Below are 16624 nucleotides of genomic sequence, written 5' to 3'. Positions count from 1 at the left end.
GTTCTCAAAATGTAATTTCCAGAGGATTACAAAGTATGGCAAGATGCCAGTCACTGAGTTGGTTTCCCTGTAATAACCAGTAGCAGGCTTGCGATTTTACAAGGACAATTATGCTTCCCAAGGCCAGTCACCTACCCCACAGAAAAGCCTGCCGTTCCCAAGCAGCATCCATAGTTATGCTCTGCTTTGTCAACATATATCCGTTATGCACCCACTGTGCCCTTGATTCTGCCCTGGGCAATGGGGCACACAATTGTGACCAAGACTCAAAAAATCCTACAACCCAAGTAATGAAATAAACTAAACATAGTTCCAATGCAGAGCAATGAGGACTCTGGTATGAGATAAAAGCACTAAAATAATGTGAAAATTAGTAACTACAGAGCAGCAGAGGATAAACTGAGTCAGTTAGTGAACTGTAGCAGTTATTCAGAAATTAATGCGATTGTCTAAAGGTGTTGAAATTTGCCTGCATATAAAGATCTTAATATTCTTTCACATTCTTCTCACAGGATTGAGGGGATCCTTGAAGCACCTATGTTTCTCTGGCCAAGTGTGGTTAACCACATAACTCAAACCATTAGGTGAGCCTGATGGAGAGGACAGGAAGGAATAGAAATACATTTTTGGAGCAACCTTTAGTTCTTTATTCCTAAAGCAATAAATTGACATCACAGTATAATGATGGTTCACAATTCCCAGTAGGTACTTTCTACACTTTTTCTCCTCTTTAAAATGATAGGACACTCTCTGATTAACTCATTTTTCAGTGGCATATTTAGAAAACAAAGATAGTAAGAGGGATATGTGACCAAAAGCAATCATAAGAGGATGTCACAGACCTGGAAGAACGGTGTCAAAATATAGGATGCTTTCAGAATTAACTGCATTGAAACTTGAGGAAAACACCAAAGATGATGCATAGAAACTTTGTTATACTCAAGCACAAAGGATGGAGTAATAAATTTGCTCTTGAGGGATCAGCTGTAGAACAGTTACAGGGGAGTGTTAAAATAGAGACACTGATGAATATCTATGTTGCTTCTCTTTTATGAGGATGATGATCTTCAGATGGAAAAGAACAGCACTGGTATCAGCTAAGAAAAGATCACAAGCAGTTGGGGATATTATAAGGGAGTCCCTAACTCCAATGAATATTTCTCAGGGTTTCTAGATGATTAGGAATGATCACCACAGCCCAAGCACATGATTTTTCAAGTACAGAGTATTCTAGGCCAATTTCCCAGGAAGGTGATGTAAAGGTCAGGATTTTGATACAAGTGGTTTATTTTGGAGGTGATGTCAAAAAGCATAGGTAAGGAAGTGAGAAAGAGAGACAGAAATGAGAAAAAAGATAATATAAGATGGGTTAGTAAACAGGTGATCTCCACAAGCAACTAGGACTTCATTGTGCTAGGGAACACTGTGTGACAGTATGAAAATGTCTCAGAGTAGTCCTATCCAAGGCACAAGGAAGCGGGAAGTTTTCTCTAACTCTAGAAGTTTCTCCTCCTGGGTCATTCACTCTTCACCATTCCAACCTGTCACACTGCCTAAAAGAAAACCTTAATGTAGGGTCATAGGTGTTTGTGGTAAGACTCTACAGGCACACCAGGAATGGGTGAGAGCTGAGGGAATATGAGTGGGACCCCCAACAATGCCTACTACAAGTGGCAAGGAGAAAATGGGCAAAAAACTAGTAACAAACCAATGTAGACCCAGTTTTCAAAAAGGGTAGGTGGAGTTCTACAACCAATCTTGGAGATCTTGCCATTATTGTGGGGGCAAAAACATACTGTTACAGGGTCAGTTTGGGGTACCTAAAAGAGGAAGCAGAAGTGATGGGAATCTAACAAGAGACTCATCAGATTAATGTCATATCTCTTTTTTTAACAAGGCCACTAAACTGAGAAGTGAGGGAAATAGGATGAACCAATCTAACTGATGTATGCAGCTCTAGGTTCTTTGAATAACATGAAATTGACCAAGCTGAATCAGAAACTCCCATAAGCAAATGGTTTACTCAGGATCAGGTGGTACAACTTCAAAGAATGCAATCTACATAGTATTCTGGGCGAATGGTGCCCCCTGGAACAGAACATAGAATATAATGTGACTAGAGCTATGCAATACCACTGACCCTGTGGCACACAGGTGTAGTGAGAGGACATAAAAGGACGTTCAACATGCAGAGAAAGGCTTCAACCCTTCCCCTGAGAGGCTTGCAAATCTGGAGGAGGAGCCAAACAATCTGACCAGGGTTCTCAAGTTTATGCAGCTCCTCTTGCAAGCCCTTTAAGTATGCAAGGCAAGTAGGATGTTCTTCAACATAACAAGACAGAGCTTAACAAATTCAACATTTTCATGCCCATGGGCCTCCGTGGATATTAATCTATAGAAAAATCTTTGTGGCATGCCAAAACGTTCCTACCAAGATTTTTATTAATGACTTAGGGTCTCTGTTTATTCTCTCCCTCCCCTCCTCCTCTCTCTCTCTCTCTCTCTCTCTCTCTCTCTCTCTCACACACACACACACACACACACACACAACCATCTTACGTGCACAAAATGCTCACTCACCTGAAGCCAGGTGATACTAAATTTGCGGATCACATACATTTGGGAATTGTGATAGAGACTGAAGGTTAAGCTTCTCAACCTCCATTTCACTTTCCTTCTGTTAAAGATGAAGAACAGTCAAAACAAACAAACAAAACACCTCTTATAAGTAGGATTCTGGGTGCAAACTGCATTCCACCAATCAGGATTGCTCATGTCGAATTTGGAAGATGGAAGTGAAGCACATCCCATTTTCCTACCCCTTTCCATTGTTTCAGTACCCTGTGAGGTCGTGGAGCAGGAGTGTTCCTGCAGCTGTGTTCCAGTGTCTCTTTTACATCCTTCTAGATGTAAGGAGTTGCACATCAGTGGTGGTAGCATCTTTATCCCTGGATCACAGCTAGGGCTCCGTGTTCTTGAATTCATAATTTCAGAGGTGGCCTTAGAGACAACTGTGTAATATTCCTGGAGCTATCTCTAAAGACTCAGCTTAGGATCCATTCTTTCCCTCCTTCCAGTAAATTTTCCAAGCACCTAACTGTATGTGTTAAACTTCTTCCTGTTGAAAGTGCCTGGGGAAGTTTCTCTCTCCTCCTGCATTGGATACTGACTGACATAGCAATGTTGATAAATAGTATGTTGAATGGCAGAATTAGGGTAAAAGGCAAATATAAAATATATTTGAATAGGGAGAAGTGGAGAAGTTCAGTGCTTAGGTCCAAAAAGTCACTGCACATCTACAGGCTAAAGGAAATATAACTTAGCAGCTTCATGTAAGAAAAGTCAAGAAAGGGGCCACCAAAGATGCTAACACGGTATCAGAAAACAAACAAACGAAGATTAGACATGCTCCACTAGTCTATTCTGGTTAAGACAACACTTAGAGAATAGTGATTAATCCTAGGCATTGTGCTTTAAGAGGGATACAGCCAAAATAGAGATCCTTCAAGGGAGACTAAATAGATTAATTAACCTAAATAACAGATTAAATTAAATCAAGGAAGACCTGAATCTATATCACAGAAAAAAATGCTTGAAGACCATGGGAGAAGTATACCCTGAAGACTAGAAGAGATTTAAGGTGGACCATGACAGACATCTTTAAATATTTACCTGGTTTTCCGGTGAAAGATTCATTAGACTTGCTCTGTACATTTCAAAGGTTTGGAACCAGGACCAACAGAGGGGAGATACGGGAGGCAAGATAAAAGTTCTTCAGTGAGAGATGTCAGAATATGAGAGGACTATTCTGGGAGGCAATGAATTTTCCAACATTTGGAGTATTCAAAAATAACCTGGAGATTCACTTGATGGGGTGACTGTCGGACACACTCAAGCATCAGATGAATTGCTGGTCCAAGAAAGTAACCTTTGAGGCTTATTCCAAAGCAAATAATTTTTTATAGCAAAAATTGTATAAGACTCATCGGATATTCTTATAAAACTCATATATAACCCATATTCTTGGAGATACAAATAACACACACACACATAAACACACACACACACACACACACACACACACACACACACACACTGAATGGAAGATGTATGGAAGTAGCTGAAAGAGCCCAGGATTTGGAATTAAGTAGGTGCAGGCTCACAGCTAAGCACTGCTGGGCTTCATTGCTTGTTAGTTGGATGACCTTGAACAATTTAAATAATCTCTAATTCTTTGTTTCTTTCTTGGTGGGAAATGATACCTACCTTAGGATTTTATTATGAGACTTTAAAAAAATATGCCCTATGCCAGATAAATACAATTGTTACCGAAAAAAGTTGTCTTCTTCTAAGACTTTTTAACTTTTTTTCCTTAATTTTTAACTCTTTCAAACTGCTAGATAGGAATGGATGAGTGAGGGTTTTATAACTATCTAAGTTGAGGTAGTTTCCCCTCAGATTTATAACTTTGCCATAAAGTAGGCAGTATAGCACAATGGTTAATAGTAAAGGCTCATAGTCTAGCTGATCTGGGTCTAGCTTAGCCTCTTCTTACCATGCAACTACATAGTTTGTAAACAACTAAGAATTCTAGTTCTCTTATCTGTAACATGGTACCAGTACCTAGCTTATAAAATCTGGTAAGGATAAAGTCAAATAATTTAAGTAGAGCATTGTGCTCAGTGGGTGCTCCAGAGCCATTCACCAATAAAAACATTATGGTATGGGGTACCTGGGTGGCTCAGTCAGTTGAACTTCTGACTTTGGCTCAGGTCATGATCTCATGGTTTGTGAGTTCGAGCCCCACATTGGGCTCTGTGCTGACAGCTCAGAGCCTGAAACCTGCTGGGTTCTGTGTGTGTCTCTCTCTCTGCCCCTCCCCTGCTCGTGCTCTCTCTCTCTCTCTCTCTCTCTCAAAAATAAATACATATTAAAAAATTTTTTAAATTATAAAACCATTATGGTGAATAATAGTGATGGTAATGATGAAGGCACAAACTATATGGAGCATCAATCTAAAACATTAATGCTGTTGACTTTCTTATCCTTCAACATGTTTATCCTGGATCTATTATAGCATTCCTCATGTGGTAAGATTATTTAGATATTTATACTTTTTTTTGTAGCTACACCACATTTCACATTGACTTCTAATTGCCTTCATGTTTCATGAAGGTGACAAAGACATACAGCCATAACTTAACTTAGCACATACACTGGCTATAGACCTATTTGGGAGGCCAGTATACCAGGAAGGCTAGGAAAACACTATTTTTTACTAGCAGCATTAACTCAATAAACCTCCCAGGGGTGCAATAAAAATGCAGTAGCCAGCGGTCTTAATGAGGACATGCTCAGAGCATAGTGAAATCTTATAATGTGCTCAGTGCCCTGAGGAATCCATAGGAATTTGATTTAGCAACATTAGATTCCAGTTTCTCAAGATATTAGCAAATATGATTTGTAATAACTGTTTCTTATTTTAGTGGATGACATTGCAAATTACAAGTGTTAATATGGCATCGTTTATAATTCAGAGATGTTGCCACAAGAATCTGCCTTTCAGCTGTTGGCATATGTGAGTGGAGTTTGCCTTTGTTAACACAGCACACGCCAAATTTTTCCTTAAGGCCTCTAATCGGTGTGGTGCATCTATCAGGGCATATGAGAAATCCATTTCGGCAAAACAATTTAAAAGGCAACCTCTAGGGGCTCCTGGGTGGCTCAGTTGGTTAAATGTCCAACTTCGGTTCAGGTCATGATCTCGCAGTCTGTGAGTTCAAGCCCCACGTCGGGCTCTGTGCTGACAGCTCAGAGCTTGGAGCCTGTTTCAGATTCTGTGTCTCCCTCTCTCTCTGACCCTCCCCCATTCATGCTCTGTCTCTCTCTGTCTCAAAAATAAATAAACGTTAAAAAAAATTTTTTTAAGGCAACCTCTATTCTATCATTATGACATTTCAAATGAATCTTTGTCTTTTTCACTCCCCAAATATTTTCAACTGGGCCCCTATTTTGCTCTCCACTAATCCCCTAAAACCCCGAGTATTAGAATGGTCCTACTGCCTTATAAATTGAAACGGCCAAGAAAAAGAAGTATGAGAAATGTCTTAGCACTTCAAGAACTCCCAGGTTCCACTTCTCAGGAACTTATTATCTTTGAAGTTAGAGGTAATAATAGAAATGATAATCACACTTAAGTGCTAATTCATAGGCAATGCCTAGGGATAGCTGGGAGGGAGTACAGAGAAAAAGGAAGGTTTAGGGTGAATATTAGTAACTTCCCCCAGATGAAAGAACATTTATCAGCTATTTCAAAGGCACCAAGATCAATCTAAAAAGAAATCATGATAGAAATGAGCTGAATATGTCCTAATTGGGAACTAACTTAGGGGGAATTTTCAAAGTAATTATCTGGCAAGTATAAAAAAATCTCCTACAGAGTCACTTGAACATAAAAACTAATCACTCAGCATGTGGGCCTATCAACTGAGTTAATAGGCAAAAAAACAAAACAAAAAACTGCGCTGAAATACACCATCTAATTGAGAGTCCTACCCAGTGGTGGCACTTATTCAGAGGGACTCAAGCCTAGAAAGTCAGCCCCTCTGAGCAGCCACAACAGATGTGTGACCCACGGCATCTGTACCTCAGGCAGGTTGTATCACGTCTCTGTGCTTCAGTTTCCTCATCTGGTGAAGGAGGTACAAATATAAAGCACACGGTAAAAATACTCAAGGCTTTTGTTGTTAATTTTATTGTTATCATTTTTATTACTGTTGTTACTACTGCAACAACTACTATTTCTACAAATGTAGCCATAGGGAAGCCTCTTGGGCTCTACTGACCTTTTTCACTCACTTCTAACAAGCGTACAGATAGCCATGTGGCAAAAACTTCTGGTTGTCCACGAGTGTCCATCCTCACCTCTTGGTTCCCCTCACTAGTCACCCCTTCCTAGTCTTTGGCAGGTTCTTTCACTTCCTCCTTGCTTCTTAATATAGGGGCATCGCAGAGCTCAGATCTTGGTTTTCCTCACTTCATCTACACTCATCCGTTGGAGATCCCATATCTAGTCTCACGGCTTTAAACACTATATGCTGACAGCTCCCAGCATTTCTATCTCTGATGCTGAACTCTTTGTCGCTGATGTACCCCCAAGCACCTAAAAGAGTATCTGGCGTGTAGTAGGTCCTAACTAAAAAAGTTTTGAGTGAATAAAGGCTTTTGAGTGATCAAAAAGGCCCCCAGTATTTATTGGAACACATGGATATCAGAACAAAGGCTACATTTCTCAGCCTCTCTTGCAATTAGATACAGCACACTGGAAGGATGAAAGATTGCAAGAGAAGGCATGTGTATTATAGTACAAATTAACAAGGCATCTTCTGAACTCAGCAACTTTAGTTTTCACCCTTCCCTATGAAAACCAGACAGAAGAACTCAAATGTAGCAAAGGAGCAATTTCACATACCTCTATAGCCTTTAAGGGAAATCACTGATGTTGATAATAGTGATCCTGAGTTATCACTATATCAGGACAAATTCTCTTTGCCAAGGACACATATACATTTAGTAAAGATTACATGTATATGTAATCTATACATAAAATATTTAGGAATACAGCTAAAATAAGTCTTAGCGTTTAAAAGATAGTAAGGTCTCCCAATAAGAAGTCAGAGACAAAAATATTTAGCAGCAACCCAGTCGGGATCCCTCACTCTTGACAGCTTTGTACTTTCGTTCAAAAAACTCTGTATCACTTTGCTAAAAAAAAAAAAAAAAAAATAGTAATCTTTATCAAGAAATCTAGCATTTTCCATTAATGTCAGATAAAGTGGGTAATATTAAACTTTTTTTTTCTAGATACAAAATTAAGTAAGCCACTTATTTTGAAGTCTTTTACAAGGTGTTGGAATACCTAGTAAAGAAATGCAATCACCAGAAGGTCTGAGAGGTGTATCGACCTCAGTTGGTATTTTATTCATTCCTTCAATAAATAATGACCAATGTGTAAGGCCCCGTGTTAGGTGCAAAGTTTGTACAAGGTGGAAGTCTGTGTTCTCATGGAAGTTATGATTTGGGAAGAAGATGAGATGTCCACTCAGAAGCCACTTTGAGACAGGATACAGTAGATAATGTTGAAGGAGGAAACAGCAAAGACCTATAGAAGACAGAGAGCCACTGCAGCAGGGAAAAAAGGAAGCATGGATCTTGGGTTTAATTAATTAACGATCCAAGAGCCCCTCAAGGTGAGCCAAAGTTGCCCAACATTCCACTGAGAGCCTAGAGATGATTCATCCTAAAATGTCTTCCAGCAGCAAAATTCTGCCTCTTGAAATTCCCTTTCCTTATCACTAATAGTTGTTTTCAATCTATTACCCCACCTCTGCTTCCTTTATCCTAATTATCTTGCCAATTTATCCCCAAGTGATGGTTCATGAAATTATTTATAATAGCTAAGATTTACAGATTGCCCACGATGTGCCAAGTACTGTTCTAAGTACTCTATATAATATTAACTCACTTAAGTTTTACAATAACACTGTGCATGCAACAGGTACTATTATTATTCTCCTTTTATTATTTTTTTAATGTTTACTTATTTTTGAGAGAGAGAAAGAGACAGTGCTTGTGGGGGAGGGGCAGAGAGGGAGACACAGAATCTGAAGCAGGCTCCAGGTTCCGAGCTCTCAGCACAGAGCCCAACGTGGGGCTTGAACTCACGAACCACGAGATCGTGACTTGAGCCAAAACTGAACATTTAACTGACTGAGCCACCCAGGCACCCCATTCCCATTTTGTAGAAGAGGAAACCAAGTCACAAAATGGCTAAATAACTGTCCCAAGGTTATACGGCTAGTAAATGGTAGTGAATGGACAAAATATTCCCTATTATATGTCAAACTGAAAAAAAATAAGGTAGTGATTTTTGATAAATATGTCTGATTTTCAAAAATATAATTGTACATGAAAACATATACAATTAAAAAATTTTAACGTTTATTTATTTTTGAGGAAGAGAGACAGAGCATGAGCAGGGGAGGGGCAGAGAGAGAGGGGGAGACACAGAATCTGAAGCAGCCTCAGGCTCTAAGCTATCAGCACAGAGCCCAACGCAGGACTCGAACCCACAAACCGTGACATCATGACCTGAGCCTAAGTCAGACGCTTAACCAACTGAGCCACCCAGGCGCCCCGAAAACACATACAATTTAAAGAACTGTCCTGTATTCTGAGATTATGCTCAAATGTCTAAGCTTTCATGAAATGATAGTCTAAGGAAGTTACACAATCACCATTTTTTTAAACAGACCCATAAAAATCTAAATCCACTGAACCCTCCTTCCTGCTTGAGAAGCAAACCCTGCCCCTTGGTTGCCCCCATCCAGCTCTACTGCAAGTCCTTTCCCTCCCTGCCCTTTCCTTCACTAGCCTTTCATGTTCCCCTGCGAGATGCCAGTTAAAGCATGATCATAATCCGTATTTCCTTCCAGTCCTCCGGGTAGTTGAAACCTGACTCCCATCAGTGGAGCCACTTCCTTGGTTGAGCATACTCCGTACTTTTCAGATTGCTCTTCTGCTATCATTGGACAGGCTCTCCTCCTCACCTTTACCACCCATTCTTCCTCAATCATTATGCCTTCACCTGCTTACTTCTGGTACCCTTTCTCCGTTTCCTCCATGACTTTACCACTGATAGTTATGTCCTTCTCCAACCCAAACCCCTGCTACGTGCTACCTATCATCAGTGTCCAGAAAGATGGCCTTTATAACATCTAACCATTAAATAGCCTCCCCAGTTCCGAGAGTATTTATTGTCCCTCTGCTTTGCTTAACCTTGCCATGTGTGTCCCATGCTGAAAACATGGGGAAAGAAGAAGGTGAGTCTGTCGGATTTGACAGTTAGCATATCAGTGGTGATATGCTTCCAGAGAGCAGCTATGGTAAAGATGTGGAAACAGATCCCTGGCTGCAGGAGGCTAAGAGGTGAGTGGGGGGCAAGAAAGTGGAGGCCACCATCACTCAAGAAACGTCCCTTATTGGAATCCATTTGATCCCATGGCCAAGCACCTTCTCTTTTTAAACCCTATTCCCTTAGCTACACTGACACTAACCTGATTTTCCTCTTATATCTCTGACAGGTCATTCTCTGCTTTCATTTAATATACAAAACATTTCTTGAACCCCGATTGCATACCAGGCAAGTTGCCAAGCACTGAGGACACCAAAGGCATAGTTCCTTCCCTCGAGTTTTTCAGTCCTAGAAAGGTGATTCTTATAGATTCAGTACATTATACCCACCTTTAATGAATAAAATGGGAATAGAGAAGAGGAAAATATTATCTCTAGCAAAGGGCAGGAATGAGGGTCAAAAAAAGCTGCCTAAAGGAGGTGACACTGTCCTGAGTGTTGAAGATGAGGATGTGTCAGCAGCAGTAAATTGTTAGGGAGCTGGCATTACAGCAGATCACACAGTACCAGCAAATGCATAAAAGTGTGGTCTATGTGGGTATCGAAAATAGCTTGGTGTGGTGACAGATACTAGCGGGAGAGTGGTAAAAAAAAAAAAAAAAAAAAAAAAAAAAAATATATATATATATATATATATATATATATATATATATATATATATTACCATTGAGAAGGGTATAATACCACTGGGACCAAATTGTGTAGGATCTAAAAGAGGATGCTTATAATTTGAATTTTACCTTGTAGGCCACAAACAATTACTGAAAGATATTAAGACAGTGACACCGTAATAGCTATGTTTTAGAAAGACAGTTCTAGAAATGGTATGGAAGATGAAAAGAAAAAAAGAATGCAGAAATACAACTCAGCTGGTGCAATGTCCTAGGACACACAAGCCCTACCCTGTGTTTCTTCTCCTTTTTTTTTTTTTAAATGTTTATTCATTTTTGAGAGAGAGAGAGAGAGAGAGAGAGAGAGAGCGAGCATGAGTGGGGGAGGGGCAGAGAGAGAGGGGGATGGAGGTACCAAAGTGGGGTCTGTGCTGACCACAGGGAGCCCTATACGGGGCTCACAAATTCATGAACCGTGAGATCATGACCCGAGTTGAGGTCAGACGCCCAACTGACTGAGCCACCCAGGTGCCCCACCCTGTGTTTCTTCTTGATTTGCCTCATAGCCTGTCTCAGTGAGAGCTGCGGGAATAGCTCTGATAATAGAGAAGGAAAAATAATATGAGTCCCCTCAAGGTGATTTAATCACTTCAATCAATGGGACCTGATGACCAATTAAATATAGAAATTTGGAGATCAGGAAGAATCAAGATTGATTGAAAGTTTTAAACTTAGTTGAGTGAAATAATTATATTAGCACCCAAGACGTAGAGGTTCTTTGCCAACTCTCCTCCCATGTCCTACTCCAAAAGTGTTCTCTTTTATCTTCTTTTCATTTTCTAAACTCTTTGCATGACATTTTCACATCCTTCGATTGTTCAACTGTCATGTGGATGATGCCCGAGTATTTCCTTATAGCCAGTATCTCGATGCGTTCCAAGCACACTTTCTCAATTTGCGTTCTAGAGACCTCTGGCCGCTTCTCTCACCATGATCGCAAGTTAGCTTTCAGATGTGAAACTATCCTCTCCTTACCTTCCAACCAAACCAGCTCCTCCAGGCTTCCTCTTCTGTGCTTAATACCCTCCCACCCAGCCCTAAACCTCTCAGTAATCCAGTCCCACAACAAGAGTTCACTGCTGGAACATGTTGAGTAAACCTCAATTCACCCTCCTGTCATCTCTCACCCCCACCCCTGCTTTCCATCCCTCCAGCCAGCTCTTTCCTAAATTAATCCCTCACTTCATCTCACCTCCAGGACTCCCAGCAACACGGGCTTACTAACACATGCTTAAAGCTCCATTTTATTCTGTCTCTGCCCAGGGCAACAGTGTTCAGTGGGGTCCTGACAGTGTCCCCAACCCAGTGATAGACATTTTCACGTTTCATCATTTTAAGGTGCTCCCAAAGCAGTAAGAAAGTAGCATTTCACCAAAGCATCAGTTGTAGCGCTCTTGGGCAAGAGCTGCTTTTCACTTAATTCGTTACTGTGTGTAACACATAAGGCAGGCCCATGTTCCTAGGATAATGCATTTTCTAATCATAGAAGAAAAACGGTTTCATACACCACCCTCCGAAATGTCTACCCCTGAAACAAAATTTTCTATTCGAATAGATTTTTTTTCTTAATCTTTAAACTAGTTCCACAGCAAGATTCCACTCGCGTCTACACATCAAATTCCTTTCCTGAGATTCCGTTTTCTCAATATGAGCTATTAGACACACCGCAGTAATTGACAATCATGGGAAAACACTTGCAAACCAGAGCCCATGGGTCCGTTTATTTTCTCTAACACAGTCCTACTAATCGCTCTGTCTCATTAGCAGACTTCTGAGTCCACAACTGACTCCAGGTTGACTCCCCTTCACAAAGGCAGCACAGATGTTCTGTCCCTGCCGCAGGCTGCAGTTTCGCACTGTTCCACATGAGTGAGATATAGGTCACCAGTAGAAAGTAATTGGATTTCAACCCAGGGAGCCCAAAGTGCCACTTTGGAAAGGCAACCTCTTGCTCGGTCCAAGCGCGCCTCTGAGTCCAACGGCACGGCTTGCCTCTAAGGGAACTTTCCAGTCTCTACCACCCAGACCCGGGAATAAAAGAAAGGAGACTCCTTTCCAGCTGCCTTAGCAGCTCCACTCCACCTGGCTGCAGACTCACAGGCGAGAGTTCCCTGGGCTCAGAGCTCTGGTGAGCAGTCGGGAGGGGCTGTGACTCCACTGCTATGGTACAGAGATCAGCACAAAGAGGACACTTTCCTGTCCAAAGAGGACACTTTTGAGAAAGACCTCAAGATGACAAAGTGATACCTGTGACTCAGTCTTCCTGAGCCCCGAGCCCGTGAGCAGGAGCAGCTGACTTCACCATTTTCTGAACACAAGACAAACTCTAAGCAAGCATCACACTAGCATGCAAGCCTTACAGGAGCTTCTGGTACCGCTCCCCAGCTACAGGTGTGCTTTAATAAGAGAAAAGATATGGGGCACCTGGGTGGCTCAGTCGGTTAAGCAACCGACTTCAGCTCGGGTCATGATCTCGCGGTTTGTGAGTTCAAGCCCCGGTTGGGCTCTGTGCTGACAGCTCAGAGCCTGAAACCTGCTTCACATTCTGTGTCTCCCTCTCTCTCTGCCCCTCCCCACTCATGCTCTGTCTCTCCTTCCTTCAAAAATAAATCAACATTTAAAATTTTTTTTTAAAAAATAAGAGAAAAGACAGGAAGATTCTGATTAACTCACATTTTAGGGTCATTTTTAAAGTGACCATTTTTTTACTGCAAAAAGAGTACGTGTTCATTGGAGAAAATACAATACAGAGAAGATGAAAATAAAACAAAATAAAATCATTATGATCCCAAGACCTAGAGATATCTACTACTAATAATAGACGACATTTTCAAGAATATGCCTTCAATCAGTGTATGTGCATGTATGTGCATATACTGCATGCATATGTATGTATTTTTTTATTCCCATATATTCTTTTCTCCTCCACCATCCTAAAATGGGATAGTGCTGTACTTAGCATCTTGTAACCAACTTTTCTCACTTAACAGTATATCATAGACATTTTCCCATATCACTAAAAATTCTCCCATATTGTTTTTAGTGGATGCTTAGTATTCAAAAACAAATTTTACTTTAAAAACATACTTGCATCAACCTAAGGTTACTATTGTTTGTGAGCCATTCATAGGGCAGAACAAAGGGGCTGGTCAGGCATTGCTTCAGTCTGATGGATTCTAATATTTGGAATAGATATTGCTAAACTTCTTCATAACTCTGTACCTCAGACATATTTTTATCCAGAGCTCAAGGTCATCAGAGATATTTTATGTCAAGAAAATAGAAATATATAAAGAACTTATAGAAATCAACACCAAAAAATAATCTTATTAAAATTGGTTAGAGGACTTGAATTGACATTTTTCCAAAGAAGACATACAGTTGGCCAACAGACACATGAAAAGATGCTCAACACCACTAATCATGAGAGAAACACAAATCAAAACCACAATGAGATATCACATCACATTTGTCACCATGTCTAAAATAAAAAAACACAAGAAACAACAAGTGCAGGCGAGGATGTGGAGAAAAAGGAACTCTCCTGCACTGTTGGTGGGAATGCAAACTGGTGCAGCCATTGGGGAAAACAGTATGGAGGTTCCTCAAACATTAAAAAGAGAGTTACAATAGGACCCAGTAATTCCACTACTGGGTATATACCCAAAGAAAACAAAGATGTTATTTCAAAAAGATACAAGCACCTCTATGTTTATTGCAGCATTATTTACAATAGCCAAGATAAAGAAGCAACCCAAGTGTCCATCCATAGATGAATGGGTAAAGATGTGGTATATATATACAATAAAAAAGAATGAAAGCTTGCCATTTGCAACAACATAGATGGACCCAGAGGATATCATGTTCAGTCAAATAAGTCAGAGAAAGACAACTACTCTCTGATTTCACTCATATGTCAAATTTAAGAGCCAAAACAAATGAGCAAACAAAGAAAAAATGAGACAGACAAACAAACAAGCCAGACTCTCAAATGCAGAAAACAAACTAGCCGTTGCCAGAGGGGAGGTGAGAGTGGGGGCTGAAATAGAAAGAGGGAATTAAGAGTACACTTATATTGATGAGTACTGACAAATGTATAGATTTGTTGAATCAGTATAATATACACATAAGACTAATATAACAGTATGTTAATTACACTTCAGTTAAAAAATAGAAATAATAACGTCTAACTTTTTTTGCATTCAAATATGCCAGGCACTGTGCCAAGCAAGTCCCATGCATTATCTCATTCAATTTCATCAACACTCTTTAATATAAGGAGGACTGTTGTTTTCCATATTTTTCCCATAAAGAAACTGAGACTTACTGAGTTATATGACAGACCTAGCGCTCAGCCCAATTAATCCAGAGAACTGGACTCACGTATAACTCATCCCATGCTTTTCCAATAAGAATTTCTACTCTCGGGGCACCTGGGAGGCTCACTTGGTTGAGCAGCCAACTCTTGATTTCAGCTCCGGTCATGATCTCACAGTTGTTGGGGTGGAGCCCCACATTGAGCTTTGTGCTGCTGGTGCAGAGTCAGCTTAGGATTCTCTCTCTCCCTCTCTCTCTGCCCCTCCCCTGCTCATATGCACTCTCTCAAAACAAGTAAATAAATAAACTTAAAAAAAAAAAAGAATTTCTACTCTCTAAGAAATGAAAGGATAGCCCACGTTAAAATGAACTCCTTATCCCTTCACACAATTTACTCAAAAGGTCATAAAGTGGGAGAAACCATATAATCCTTTACTTGTGTCTGTGAATGGAGTCTTTAACTTTGTGTTTTGAAGCAAATGATAAGAAAAACTGAAATCTTTTGTTGCAAGTGACTTCTAAGATTTAAAAATATAGTCTCATGTGTAGATGTTTTTAAGAATGATCTCCTTCACCACCTCACACTGCCTTTTAACGAGAGAGCCACCTCTCACATCCTGCGCCCCCAAGCTCAGTACAGGCTACTGTTGAAGCCAGGCTCTGCAGGACAGGTAATTTGCAGACAATGGCTGGCTTTCAACACTAGATGATTTCTGCTCACAGAATGACTTTCTAGGTACTACAGAAAAATCTTACTTCTCTGGAGTAAAAGTCACAGACCTTAAATTTCTTTCTTTTTTTTTAAAATTTATTTATTTTGACAGAGAGAGAGAGCATGTGCGAATGTGGGCAGAGACAGAGGGAGAGAATCCTAAGCAGGTTCTGCACCATCAGCAAAGAGCCCAACTTGGGGTTCAAACTCACAAACTGTGAGATCATGACCTGAGCTGAAATCAAGGGTCGGATGCTTAACTGACTGAGCCACCCAGGTGCCCCCAGACCTTACATTTCTTAAACACAACCTTTAACATTTGCTTAAAATTTTTTTTTCTTCTCCTGATGATACAGCATAAATTTAAGGACATAGATGATCGGATCAAGTAGCAGTCCTTAATCTGTAAATAATCTCTCTGGCTTTGTGGCAATGAGGAAAACAGTGGGAAACAGCTGGTTTAAAATGAAAGTGACAACCTATTAGCATTCAGAGAGAAATTATTTCTCTCATCACCTTTACTGGAAGATGCTGTTGCTATGGCAGCTGGTCCCTGCATTCATCCCATATCCAATTGCTGAGATGACAAGGAAGCTGGTCAGGCCAGCTTTTAGGTGACAGCCAGTAAGACCTGTGAGGGAGATTCCTCATACAAACCCAGCCCTTTTCACTGTGGTGAAATGCTGCTTGACTAAGCTTCCCTAACTTGGGTCTTTGGCTAAAACTTAAGTTCTTTAATTTAATTCAACTGGTTAACACTTAACTCATGAACTAGGATATGCCTCAGGGACATTTGAAATGTTTTTCCTTCTATGCTTTGCTCCGCAATCTAGGTGTGTCTGGGGTATGATATGTTCCTATGGGATACAAAACACTCTGGACAGAGATAATCTGCAATTGGGCTTACGGCAGGAGTAGGGCCACAGCTGTCCCCTCAACACCTTGGCAGTCA

This window comes from Panthera onca, chromosome B3 (assembly GCF_046562875.1).
Source record: "Panthera onca isolate mPanOnc1 chromosome B3, mPanOnc1 haplotype 2, whole genome shotgun sequence".
Classification (NCBI taxonomy): Eukaryota; Metazoa; Chordata; class Mammalia; order Carnivora; family Felidae; genus Panthera; species Panthera onca.
The sequence above is the reverse complement of the archived record's forward strand: the minus strand, read 5'-3'. Positions refer to the sequence as shown.